This window comes from Anomaloglossus baeobatrachus, chromosome 5 (assembly GCF_048569485.1).
Source record: "Anomaloglossus baeobatrachus isolate aAnoBae1 chromosome 5, aAnoBae1.hap1, whole genome shotgun sequence".
Lineage (NCBI taxonomy): Eukaryota > Metazoa > Chordata > Amphibia > Anura > Aromobatidae > Anomaloglossus > Anomaloglossus baeobatrachus.
The window spans coordinates 273,868,891-273,881,947 of NC_134357.1; positions in this window are offsets into that span (position 1 = coordinate 273,868,891).

Here is a 13,057-nt window from a genome sequence, read left to right on the forward strand (position 1 = left end):
GATAGGAGACATTTCTACAATACATATAATCATTCTTATCTATCTAATACGATGACAACAGCTCTCCATACCTGCAGTCCACCATAAGGACCACCCTCTCTAATCCCTGAAAAATGAAATCATCCTCAGTGACCAAGAGAGGGGGCTAAGCGCCCCCCATGGTCTCAGAGCATTGACTCTTCTAAGAGTTAAAAGAGTCCTGCTCCCACTGATGGGGTGCAGCTGTGGGACCCTATTTTCAGAGATGATGTCCTCCACCCAACTCTCAAAAAGCTGAAAGGGTCTTCAGTAGAGATGGATAGTCGAGCTGGGCTATCAGACGGTCACCTCTGTAGCTGTAGTGTCATTTTTCCTATGGTCCAATGTGTAAATTAAACAAAAAAGTGCACGTTTGTTATGATGTCCAAGATGGGGACCAGGATGTGGACATAATAAAAAATTAGGGAACATGATAGGAGACATTTCTACAATACATATAATCATTCTTATCTATCTAATACGATGACAACAGCTCTCCATACCTGCAGTCCACCATAAGGACCACCCTCTCTAATCCCTGAAAAATGAAATCATCCTCAGTGACGAAGAGAGGGGGCTAAGCGCCCCCCATGGTCTCAGAGCATTGACTCTTCTAAGAAATAAAAGAGTCCTGCTCCCACTGATGGGGTGCAGCTGTGGGACCCTATTTTCAGAGATGATGTCCTCCAACCAACTCTCAAAAAGCTGAAAGGGTCTTCAGAAGAGATGGATAGTCGAGCTGGGCTATAAGACGGTCCCCTCTGTAGCTGTAGTGTCATTTTTCCTATGGTCCAATGTGTAAATTAAACAAAAAAGTGCACGTTTGTTATGATGTCCAAGATGGGGACCAGGATGTGGACATAATAAAAAATTAGGGAACATGATAAGAGACATTTCTACAATACCTATAATCATTCTTATCTATCTAATACGATGACAACAGCTCTCCATACCTGCAGTCCACCATAAGGACCACCCTCTCTAATCCCTGAAAAATGAAATCATCCTCAGTGACGAAGAGAGGGGGCTAAGCGCCCCCCATGGTCTCAGAGCATTGACTCTTCTAAGAGTTAAAAGAGTCCTGCTCCCACTGATGGGGTGCAGCTGTGGGACCCTATTTTCAGAGATGATGTCCTCCACCCAACTCTCAAAAAGCTGAAAGGGTCTTCAGTAGAGATGGATAGTCGAGCTGGGCTATCAGACGGTCACCTCTGTAGCTGTAGTGTCATTTTTCCTATGGTCCAATGTGTAAATTAAACAAAAAAGTGCACGTTTGTTATGATGTCCAAGATGGGGACCAGGATGTGGACATAATAAAAAATTAGGGAACATGATAGGAGACATTTCTACAATACATATAATCATTCTTATCTATCTAATACGATGACAACAGCTCTCCATACCTGCAGTCCACCATAAGGACCACCCTCTCTAATCCCTGAAAAATGAAATCATCCTCAGTGACGAAGAGAGGGGGCTAAGCGCCCCCCATGGTCTCAGAGCATTGACTCTTCTAAGAGTTAAAAGAGTCCTGCTCCCACTGATGGGGTGCAGCTGTGGGACCCTATTTTCAGAGATGATGTCCTCCACCCAACTCTCAAAAAGCTGAAAGGGTCTTCAGTAGAGATGGATAGTCGAGCTGGGCTATCAGACGGTCACCTCTGTAGCTGTAGTGTCATTTTTCCTATGGTCCAATGTGTAAATTAAACAAAAAAGTGCACGTTTGTTATGATGTCCAAGATGGGGACCAGGATGTGGACATAATAAAAAATTAGGGAACATGATAGGAGACATTTCTACAATACATATAATCATTCTTATCTATCTAATACGATGACAACAGCTCTCCATACCTGCAGTCCACCATAAGGACCACCCTCTCTAATCCCTGAAAAATGAAATCATCCTCAGTGACGAAGAGAGGGGGCTAAGCGCCCCCCATGGTCTCAGAGCATTGACTCTTCTAAGAGTTAAAAGAGTCCTGCTCCCACTGATGGGGTGCAGCTGTGGGACCCTATTTTCAGAGATGATGTCCTCCACCCAACTCTCAAAAAGCTGAAAGGGTCTTCAGAAGAGATGGATAGTCGAGCTGGGCTATCAGACGGTCACCTCTGTAGCTGTAGTGTCATTTTTCCTATGGTCCAATGTGTAAATTAAACAAAAAAGTGTACGTTTGTTATGATGTCCAAGATGGGGACCAGGATGTGGACATAATAAAAAATTAGGGAACATGATAGGAGACATTTCTACAATACATATAATCATTCTTATCTATCTAATACGATGACAACAGCTCTCCATAGCTGCAGTCCACCATAAGGACCACCCTCTCTAATCCCTGAAAAATGAAATCATCCTCAGTGACGAAGAGAGGGGGCTAAGCGCCCCCCATGGTCTCAGAGCATTGACTCTTCTAAGAGTTAAAAGAGTCCTGCTCCCACTGATGGGGTGCAGCTGTGGGACCCTATTTTCAGAGATGATGTCCTCCACCCAACTCTCAAAAAGCTGAAAGGGTATTCAGTAGAGATGGATAGTCGAGCTGGGCTATCAGACGGTCACCTCTGTAGCTGTATTGTCATTTTTCCTATGGTCCAATGTGTAAATTAAACAAAAAAGTGCCGTTTGTTATGATGTCCAAGATGGGGACCAGGATGTGGACATAATAAAAAATTAGGGAACATGATAGGAGACATTTCTACAATACATATAATCATTCTTATCTATCTAATACGATGACAACAGGTCTCCATACCTGCAGTCCACCATAAGGACCACCCTCTCTAATCCCTGAAAAATGAAATCATCCTCAGTGACGAAGAGAGGGGGCTAAGCGCCCCCCATGGTCTCAGAGCATTGACTCTTCTAAGAGTTAAAAGAGTCCTGCTCCCACTGATGGGGTGCAGCTGTGGGACCCTATTTTCAGAGATGATGTCCTCCACCCAACTCTCAAAAAGCTGAAAGGGTCTTCAGAAGAGATGGATAGTCGAGCTGGGCTATCAGACGGTCACCTCTGTAGCTGTAGTGTCATTTTTCCTATGGTCCAATGTGTAAATTAAACAAAAAAGTGCACGTTTGTTATGATGTCCAAGATGGGGACCAGGATGTGGACATAATAAAAAGTTAGGGAACATGATAGGAGACATTTCTACAATACATATAATCATTCTTATCTATCTAATACGATGACAACAGCTCTCCATACCTGCAGTCCACCATAAGGACCACCCTCTCTAATCCCTGAAAAATGAAATCATCCTCAGTGACGAAGAGAGGGGGCTAAGCGCCCCCCATGGTCTCAGAGCATTGACTCTTCTAAGAGTTAAAAGAGTCCTGCTCCCACTGATGGGGTGCAGCTGTGGGACCCTATTTTCAGAGATGATGTCCTCCACCCAACTCTCAAAAAGCTGAAAGGGTCTTCAGTAGAGATGGATAGTCGAGCTGGGCTATCAGACGGTCACCTCTGTAGCTGTAGTGTCATTTTTCCTATGGTCCAATGTGTAAATTAAACAAAAAAGTGCACGTTTGTTATGATGTCCAAGATGGGGACCAGGATGTGGACATAATAAAAAATTAGGGAACATGATAGGAGACATTTCTACAATACATATAATCATTCTTATCTATCTAATACGATGACAACAGCTCTCCATACCTGCAGTCCACCATAAGGACCACCCTCTCTAATCCCTGAAAAATGAAATCATCCTCAGTGACGAAGAGAGGGGGCTAAGCGCCCCCCATGGTCTCAGAGCATTGACTCTTCTAAGAGTTAAAAGAGTCCTGCTCCCACTGATGGGGTGCAGCTGTGGGACCCTATTTTCAGAGATGATGTCCTCCACCCAACTCTCAAAAAGCTGAAAGGGTCTTCAGTAGAGATGGATAGTCGAGCTGGGCTATCAGACGGTCACCTCTATAGCTGTAGTGTCATTTTTCCTATGGTCCAATGTGTAAATTAAACAAAAAAGTGCACGTTTGTTATGATGTCCAAGATGGGGACCAGGATGTGGACATAATAAAAAATTAGGGAACATGATAGGAGACATTTCTACAATACATATAATCATTCTTATCTATCTAATACGATGACAACAGCTCTCCATACCTGCAGTCCACCATAAGGACCACCCTCTCTAATCCCTGAAAAATGAAATCATCCTCAGTGACGAAGAGAGGGGGCTAAGCGCCCCCCATGGTCTCAGAGCATTGACTCTTCTAAGAGTTAAAAGAGTCCTGCTCCCACTGATGGGGTGCAGCTGTGGGACCCTATTTTCAGAGATGATGTCCTCCACCCAACTCTCAAAAAGCTGAAAGGGTCTTCAGTAGAGATGGATAGTCGAGCTGGGCTATCAGACGGTCACCTCTGTAGCTGTAGTGTCATTTTTCCTATGGTCCAATGTGTAAATTAAACAAAAAAGTGCACATTTGTTATGATGTCCAAGATGGGGACCAGGATGTGGACATAATAAAAAATTAGGGAACATGATAGGAGACATTTCTACAATACATATAATCATTCTTATCTATCTAATACGATGACAACAGCTCTCCATACCTGCAGTCCACCATAAGGACCACCCTCTCTAATCCCTGAAAAATGAAATCATCCTCAGTGACGAAGAGAGGGGGCTAAGCGCCCCCCATGGTCTCAGAGCATTGACTCTTCTAAGAGTTAAAAGAGTCCTGCTCCCACTGATGGGGTGCAGCTGTGGGACCCTATTTTCAGAGATGATGTCCTCCACCCAACTCTCAAAAAGCTGAAAGGGTCTTCAGAAGAGATGGATAGTCGAGCTGGGCTATCAGACGGTCACCTCTGTAGCTGTAGTGTCATTTTTCCTATGGTCCAATGTGTAAATTAAACAAAAAAGTGCACGTTTGTTATGATGTCCAAGATGGGGACCAGGATGTGGACATAATAAAAAATTAGGGAACATGATAGGAGACATTTCTACAATACATATAATCATTCTTATCTATCTAATACGATGACAACAGCTCTCCATACCTGCAGTCCACCATAAGGACCACCCTCTCTAATCCCTGAAAAATGAAATCATCCTCAGTGACGAAGAGAGGGGGCTAAGCGCCCCCCATGGTCTCAGAGCATTGACTCTTCTAAGAGTTAAAAGAGTCCTGCTCCCACTGATGGGGTGCAGCTGTGGAACCCTATTTTCAGAGATGATGTCCTCCACCCAACTCTCAAAAAGCTGAAAGGGTCTTCAGTAGAGATGGATAGTCGAGCTGGGCTATCAGACGGTCACCTCTGTAGCTGTAGTGTCATTTTTCCTATGGTCCAATGTGTAAATTAAATAAAAAAGTGCACGTTTGTTATGATGTCCAGGATGGGGACCAGGATGTGGACATAATAAAAAATTAGGGAACATGATAGGAGACATTTCTACAATACATATAATCATTCTTATCTATCTAATACGATGACAACAGCTCTCCATACCTGCAGTCCACCATAAGGACCACCCTCTCTAATCCCTGAAAAATGAAATCATCCTCAGTGACGAAGAGAGGGGGCTAAGCGCCCCCCATGGTCTCAGAGCATTGACTCTTCTAAGAGTTAAAAGAGTCCTGCTCCCACTGATGGGGTGCAGCTGTGGGACCCTATTTTCAGAGATGATGTCCTCCACCCAACTCTCAAAAAGCTGAAAGGGTCTTCAGTAGAGATGGATAGTCGAGCTGGGCTATCAGACGGTCACCTCTGTAGCTGTAGTGTCATTTTTCCTATGGTCCAATGTGTAAATTAAACAAAAAAGTGCACGTTTGTTATGATGTCCAAGATGGGGACCAGGATGTGGACATAATAAAAAATTAGGGAACATGATAGGAGACATTTCTACAATACATATAATCATTCTTATCTATCTAATACGATGACAACAGCTCTCCATACCTGCAGTCCACCATAAGGACCACCCTCTCTAATCCCTGAAAAATGAAACATCCTCAGTGACGAAGAGAGGGGGCTAAGCGCCCCCCATGGTCTCAGAGCATTGACTCTTCTAAGAGTTAAAAGAGTCCTGCTCCCACTGATGGGGTGCAGCTGTGGGACCCTATTTTCAGAGATGATGTCCTCCACCCAACTCTCAAAAAGCTGAAAGGGTCTTCAGTAGAGATGGATAGTCGAGCTGGGCTATCAGACGGTCACCTCTGTAGCTGTAGTGTCATTTTTCCTATGGTCCAATGTGTAAATTAAACAAAAAAGTGCACGCTTGTTATGATGTCCAAGATGGGGACCAGGATGTGGACATAATAAAAAATTAGGGAACATGATAGGAGACATTTCTACAATACATATAATCATTCTTATCTATCTAATACGATGACAACAGCTCTCCATACCTGCAGTCCACCATAAGGACCACCCTTTCTAATCCCTGAAAAATGAAATCATCCTCAGTGACGAAGAGAGGGGGCTAAGCGCCCCCCATGGTCTCAGAGCATTGACTCTTCTAAGAGTCCTGCTCAAACTGATGGGGTGCAGCTGTGGGACCCTATTTTCAGAGATGATGTCCTCCACCCAACTCTCAAAAAGCTGAAAGGGTCTTCAGTAGAGATGGATAGTCGAGCTGGGCTATCAGTCGGTCACCTCTGTAGCTGTAGTGTCATTTTTCCTATGGTCCAATGTGTAAATTAAACAAAAAAGTGCACGTTTGTTGTTATGATGTCCAAGATGGGGACCAGGATGTGGACATAATAAAAAATTAGGGAACATGATAGGAGACATTTCTACAATACATATAATTATTCTTATCTATCTAATACGATAACAACAGCTCTCCATACCTGCAGTCCACCATAAGGACCACCCTCTCTAATCCCTGAAAAATGAAACATCCTCAGTGTCGAAGAGAGGGGGCTAAGCGCCCCCCATGGTCTCAGAGCATTGACTCTTCTAAAAGTCCTAAGAGTCCTGCTCCCACTGATGGGGTGCAGCTGTGGGACCCTATTTTCAGAGATGATGTCCTCCACCCAACTCTCAAAAAGCTGAAAGGGTCTTCAGTAGAGATGGATAGTCGAGCTGGGCTATCAGACGGTCACCTCTGTAGCTGTAGTGTTATCTTTCTTACGGTTCTAATGTGTAAATGTGTTATGATGTCCAAGATGGGGACCAGGATGTGGAAATGATAACAAAATAGGGAACATGATAGGAGACATTTTTACAATACAGACCTGCATCCCATCAAATGTTAAGGGCATATAGAGACAATCAACTTGTATGTAGACTAATCCAAGGTCCAGGTTCTATTGTTGCAATGCCCAGATGCCAAAATGTAACATCTTTCTGAACATGCAGATGGATAGGGATTCTTTATGCATGGTGATGTCAACTTCCCGTATAGGAAAACAGAGTAATGGCTGTAATAGAATACCATAAAACAGATTCCAGATTTTGTTCTATATAGTCAGTGTGTGATGACACATAAGGCACCAAATACAATATACCGGTAGTCCTATAATCTAACACTAATCAATATAATGGCCCTTTCTAAATTCTTCAGTCTTCCTTTCTAGATCCCGATATACTCCCTGGAAAAAAAGAAAAAAAGAAAGGGTCAAAGTCCTAGAATTCGGAAGACTAATGTAAAAATGGAAGATGGACTTCAATTGGTTGTGTTTATATGTGATCTGAAGTCCTTAAATTAGATTGTGACTAGATGCTCCATATGTGCACATACGTGAGAACAAATAATGGATAACCATCCCCCACCTACCAATTCTTCAGATTATAATGACATATTACAATGCAGACGTTACAACATTCCAAATTGTAATGGTCCCAGTGATCTAAAATGGCGGAATTTGCTCCACATTTTTCTGTATCACTCACTTCAAAACCTGCCAATCCATATTTTTTCAATTTTGCACCTTAATGATAAATGTGCGGCAATATTATGCCAGTGCAAGTGTTTAAGCATGGCAATGCACTTCCAATGTTAGATCAGATTAATGTGTCAAATAATTCAAGTCAAGTAAAACAAATCTATTTTAGAAAACTGGTATTTTTTATCATGTTAAAAATGATTGTCACAGAAACTTATTTGATGTATGGGTGGCACGGTGACTGCAGCACTGGGGTCCTTGGTTCAAGTCCCACTAAGGACAACATCTGCAAGGAGTTTGTATGTTCTTCCCGTGCGTGCGTGGGTTTCCTCCGGTTTCCCACACTCCAAAAACATACTGATAGGGAATTTAGATTGTGAACCCCAATTGGGACAGTGTTGCCAATGTATGTAAAATGCTGTGGAATTGATAGCGCTATATAAATATTATTATCTCCAAGTGGATGTCTCCATGTTTGCTGCATGGAGCTCTCTGCGTCCAACATTCCGCCATGTGACCTCACATAGAACCTTCATCACCCAAGTCTACACATTCTAACAGCAAAGACTGAAGCAATGTATAGTGCGTTACAGCCACAATCAGGACATTTGGAGGGTAAAGCTATGTTCACACAGGTTGTTTTTGGTGGGTTTTTTTTTTGCATTTTGTTTTATTTGTTTTATGCAAATACATGGTAACAAAAAACTGCTTGTTATCATAATAGCAAAACCTATGAGATTCCAGAAATCTCCTGCACACACAGACTCACACCGACTTTTATTTTTCCTTACTGAACTGGCAAAATGCTGCGTTTTGTAAAGAAGCAGCATGTGTGTCGCCCTGGGCAAGCCAGGGGTCACAGGTCACAACATCACCACACCCCACACCCCAGGTAGGCACACCTAAGCTGAACCAAAAATCCTTGTTACCTTCCTCCAGAGGCTGATGATTCACACCAGGGGGTGGGCCAGGCGGTTGGCTCCGCCCACCAAGGAGATCACAGCTCTGGAGGCAGGAAGTACCAGGCGGATAGAGTTTGGAGGAGGAAGTGGAAGGAGTGGAGTTTAGCCCAGGCAGGGCAAGAGTGAAGTCTAGCTGAGGGCTAGAGTAAACAACAGAGAAGTGAAAGTGGAGGAAAGAAGAGTAGTAAAGGAGGAAAGCAAGAAGTGGTGACAGAGCAGAGAGTGTGCCAAGCCGGTGAGCCCAGCTTTGTGTAGGGCCAGAACAGCAAGGTCAGCGACGGCGGTGACTGTCCGGAGGGGGACCGTTTGGAAGTTCCTGGAAGGACCCCGTTGGCTGTGTGCCCGGTGGTCTGGAGCAGTGTTCCGAAGGACAGTCAGCACCAGGGCAGGGGCCTCTCGGACCCCGGCAAGGCTAGGAGTCGCCAAATTTGCCGAATCCGTCAGTGAAGGGGACGTAGATTCCCCCAACAACCAAGTCCCGATTGAAGGCAACAGCCCAACCCGTACAACAGAGGCACTGCCACCGCCAGGGCACCAGTCTCTGAGGGCCAGCGCCTGCGGGCAAAGTGTAGTGCTCCTCCGGCCCAGCTTGAAGCCGGGGAGCGGGTTACCGGTGGGGACCCATCGCAACCAACCGTACATACAGGTGCAAGGAAGAGGGACATCACCGTCACCTACCGGGAAAGCAAAGCAGCCGTCTGTGGGACCGTCCTACCAGCCGTTTGGTTTACCGTACAAACTGTGTCCACGTCTCAGGCTGAGTGAGTACCACAGTGCCGCAAGGCACAGCGCTGTCCCCGCGTCCCTGCGCCCACCAAGCCCTGCACCTCCCAAGCCATCACCGGGCCCCGGGATCACCAACCCCTACCCACGGAGGGGCAACACAACACCTGGCTGCTCCCCATCACCATCCCCGGGATCCCCGCATTGAGCAGCGGTGGTGCTACACATCACCACAACCGTGGGTGGCGTCACGGACATTATCCCAACATCCCAAACCCCCCTTTCACTCACGGGCGAGGAGTGCCGCTCGAGAAAAACCCCCGGGATCCGGCCTACGGCTCGAGCCACCACTGAGCAGCCGGACCCGAGCAGAAGGGGTGAGCGCGGTGTGCTGACACCCTCCTCCCCGCCCGCGACAACTTGGCATCACGAACAGGATCTTACCGCTCTGCCGTCTGGTAGAGGTGCGCCTTGTTACCGCCGGAGGTATCCGGCAGAAAAATTTCAGAAGCCGCCATCTTTGGCGCGAAAAGTTCCCGCTCGAGCGTCTTCTCGAGCAGTAGAGGCGCGAAGGCCAAGACCCCGCCCAGGGAGAGGAGGGGCCGAAAAGAGCTAAGGGGGACGCGATGGCGGCCGGCCGCATGTAGCTGCGGCTATAAAAGCAGGGACGCCAGGACTCTGCAAACAAACCGTTCCTGGAAGCAAAAAGAGAAGCCATCATGTGGATGCCGTCCCGTGACACCGTAGCCCCCGCGCCTGGAACCGCGGCGTGGGTGGAGATCCGAACCGTGCAGCTCTACCAAAGGCTGCAGGTCAGGATGCAGCTCCTCATGGAGTAGTGGGAGGCCGACATGGCGGACGTTGTAGCCACCGTGCGGAGACGCGAGGAGGAAGCGGAGAAAGGGAGGGTGAGTGACCCACGTCCCGACACCCTTGAGGGGCCGGTCATCGCGGCTGTGGGGCCCGGTCCAAGCCCTCTCCCCCCGTTGCCTCCCTCGCCACCCGTCCCGGAGGCCGTGACCCCGCCACTAGGCCTGCTACCACCGCAACCGGTAGCAGTACCCAGCGTCCCCGCCCAAGCGGGCCGACCTGTAACCGGAGCCCGCGGCACACCGGAGGTGTTACCGTGGAAGACGCCGAAGGTAGAACCGGAGGCATCCCGTGAAAAACTCCCCGAGCCGGAGCCGATGACCCGTTCCGAGCCGAAGGCCCGGCAGCGGAAAGCCCCTATGCTCATCCCCCACACCTCGGCTGAGGTAGCGCCGGGTTGCAGCTGCAAGGCAGCGCCCAAGGCCAAGACACCGCGGGACATGCCACCCGTAGTCCTGACAGTGGGTAATGTCCAGGATGTCCCGCGGGGCCCGACCCGTGCGCCGGCACTGGCGGCAGCGCCGTACTGGGATAGGGAGCCGGTACCGCTGGGCCTGGAGATCGCCGAGAGGGAGCGGAAGAAGGCCGAACTGGTGGCCAGAGCGATCCGGGAGAAGGAGCATCTCCGGCAGGCAACCTCCCGTGTCCGGGGACTGTTGTACGAGGGGCAGGTGAGGCGGTTCGATGTCCGCCGGGGCTACGGGTTCATATACGAGCCGGGCCTGGAGGCCGAGGTGTTTGTAGCCCGGCGGGATGTGCATGCCCACCTGCCCGAAGAACATCCCGGCCGCAACTTGATGCCGGGAGACATTGTGCAATACACCCGACACTTTGGGGAGCGAGGATGGTTCGCACTGGACGCTAAACTCAGGAGGGGCCCGGAAGCCCGAGCGAGTGCAGACCTCTACCCCTTGCCAGCGACCCCAGCGCTTGAAAGACCGGAGTAGGGCAGTGGATGCCCGCAGCACCGTCCCCGTTGGGACCACCTGTTGTTTGTTGTTTGAAAGTTATACTGATAATGAGAATGATAAGTGAAAATGATCCGAAGTTCACCTGATTCACCGTGTGATTTGCAACCGGCTGGAGCCGGCACCGTTGTCCCCGTGGGGACCGTTAAAAATGCATGGGAACTATCCATGGACAAGCCCGTGAACTTGCAGGGCAACCACAGACGTTAGTGGCTTGTAAATATGTTGGTTACCGTTACCGTTTTCCGCAATGCCGCCTCCGGAGAGGCAGGTTGGAGGGAGGGCCCTGAGCAGAGCAGGCCAGGGCCCAGCCGCCAAAGGAACCGGTGGCTACCCTCTGGAGGGAAGGACAGATCCTGCTCGGGTACCGTGTACTGGACTGTGGGTCAAGGGGTGCTGCCTGGGTTTTAATGGCAGCATCAGGGCCAGGTTACTTGGGTGGGAGAGAGCGGAAACCGTAACCGTCAACCGTTGCAACGTTTAAGTAAATGTGCCTCCCGTCTTGGGAAGAGTTATTAAAAATGTCATATGTTATGTTTAACCCTGTTATCCCCTTTTTACAGAAAAATAAAACCGGTGTAGGACGGCAGCCCGCGGACGGTCTGCATTTTGCTAAGGGGGAATGTGTCGCCCTGGGCAAGCCAGGGGTCACAGGTCACAACACCACCACACCCCACACCCCAGGTAGGCACACCTAAGCTGAACCAAAAATCCTTGTTGCCTTCCTCCAGAGGCTGATGATTCCCACCAGGGGGTGGGCCAGGCGGTTGGCTCCGCCCACCAAGGAGATCACAGCTCTGGAGGCAGGAAGTACCAGGCGGATAGAGTTTGGAGGAGGAAGTGGAAGGAGTGGAGTTTAGCCCAGGCAGGGCAAGAGTGAAGTCTAGCTGAGGGCTAGAGTAAACAACAGAGAAGTGAAAGTGGAGGAAAGAAGAGTAGTAAAGGAGGAAAGCAAGAAGTGGTGACAGAGCAGAGAGTGTGCCAAGCCGGTGAGCCCAGCTTTGTGTAGGGCCAGAACAGCAAGGTCAGCGACGGCGGTGACTGTCCGGAGGGGGACCGTTTGGAAGTTCCTGGAAGGACCCCGTTGGCTGTGTGCCCGGTGGTCTGGAGCAGTGTTCCGAAGGACAGTCAGCACCAGGGCAGGGGCCTCTCGGACCCCGGCAAGGCTAGGAGTCGCCAAATTTGCCGAATCCGTCAGTGAAGGGGACGTAGATTCCCCCAACAACCAAGTCCCGATTGAAGGCAACCCGTACAACAGAGGCACCGCCACCGCCAGGGCACCAGTCTCTGAGGACCAGCGCCTGCGGGCAAAGTGTAGTGCTCCTCCGGCCCAGCTTGAAGCCGGGGAGCGGGTTACCGGTGGGGACCCATCGCAACCAACCGTACATACAGGTGCAAGGAAGAGGGACATCACCGTCACCTACCGGGAAAGCAAAGCAGCCGTCTGTGGGACCGTCCTACCAGCCGTTTGGTTTACCGTACAAACTGTGTCCACGTCTCAGGCTGAGTGAGTACCACAGTGCCGCAAGGCACAGCGCTGTCCCCGCGTCCCTGCGCCCACCAAGCCCTGCACCTCCCAAGCCATCACCGGGCCCCGGGATCACCAACCCCTACCCACGGAGGGGCAACACAACACCTGGCTGCTCCCCATCACCATCCCCGGGATCCCCGCATTGAGCAGCG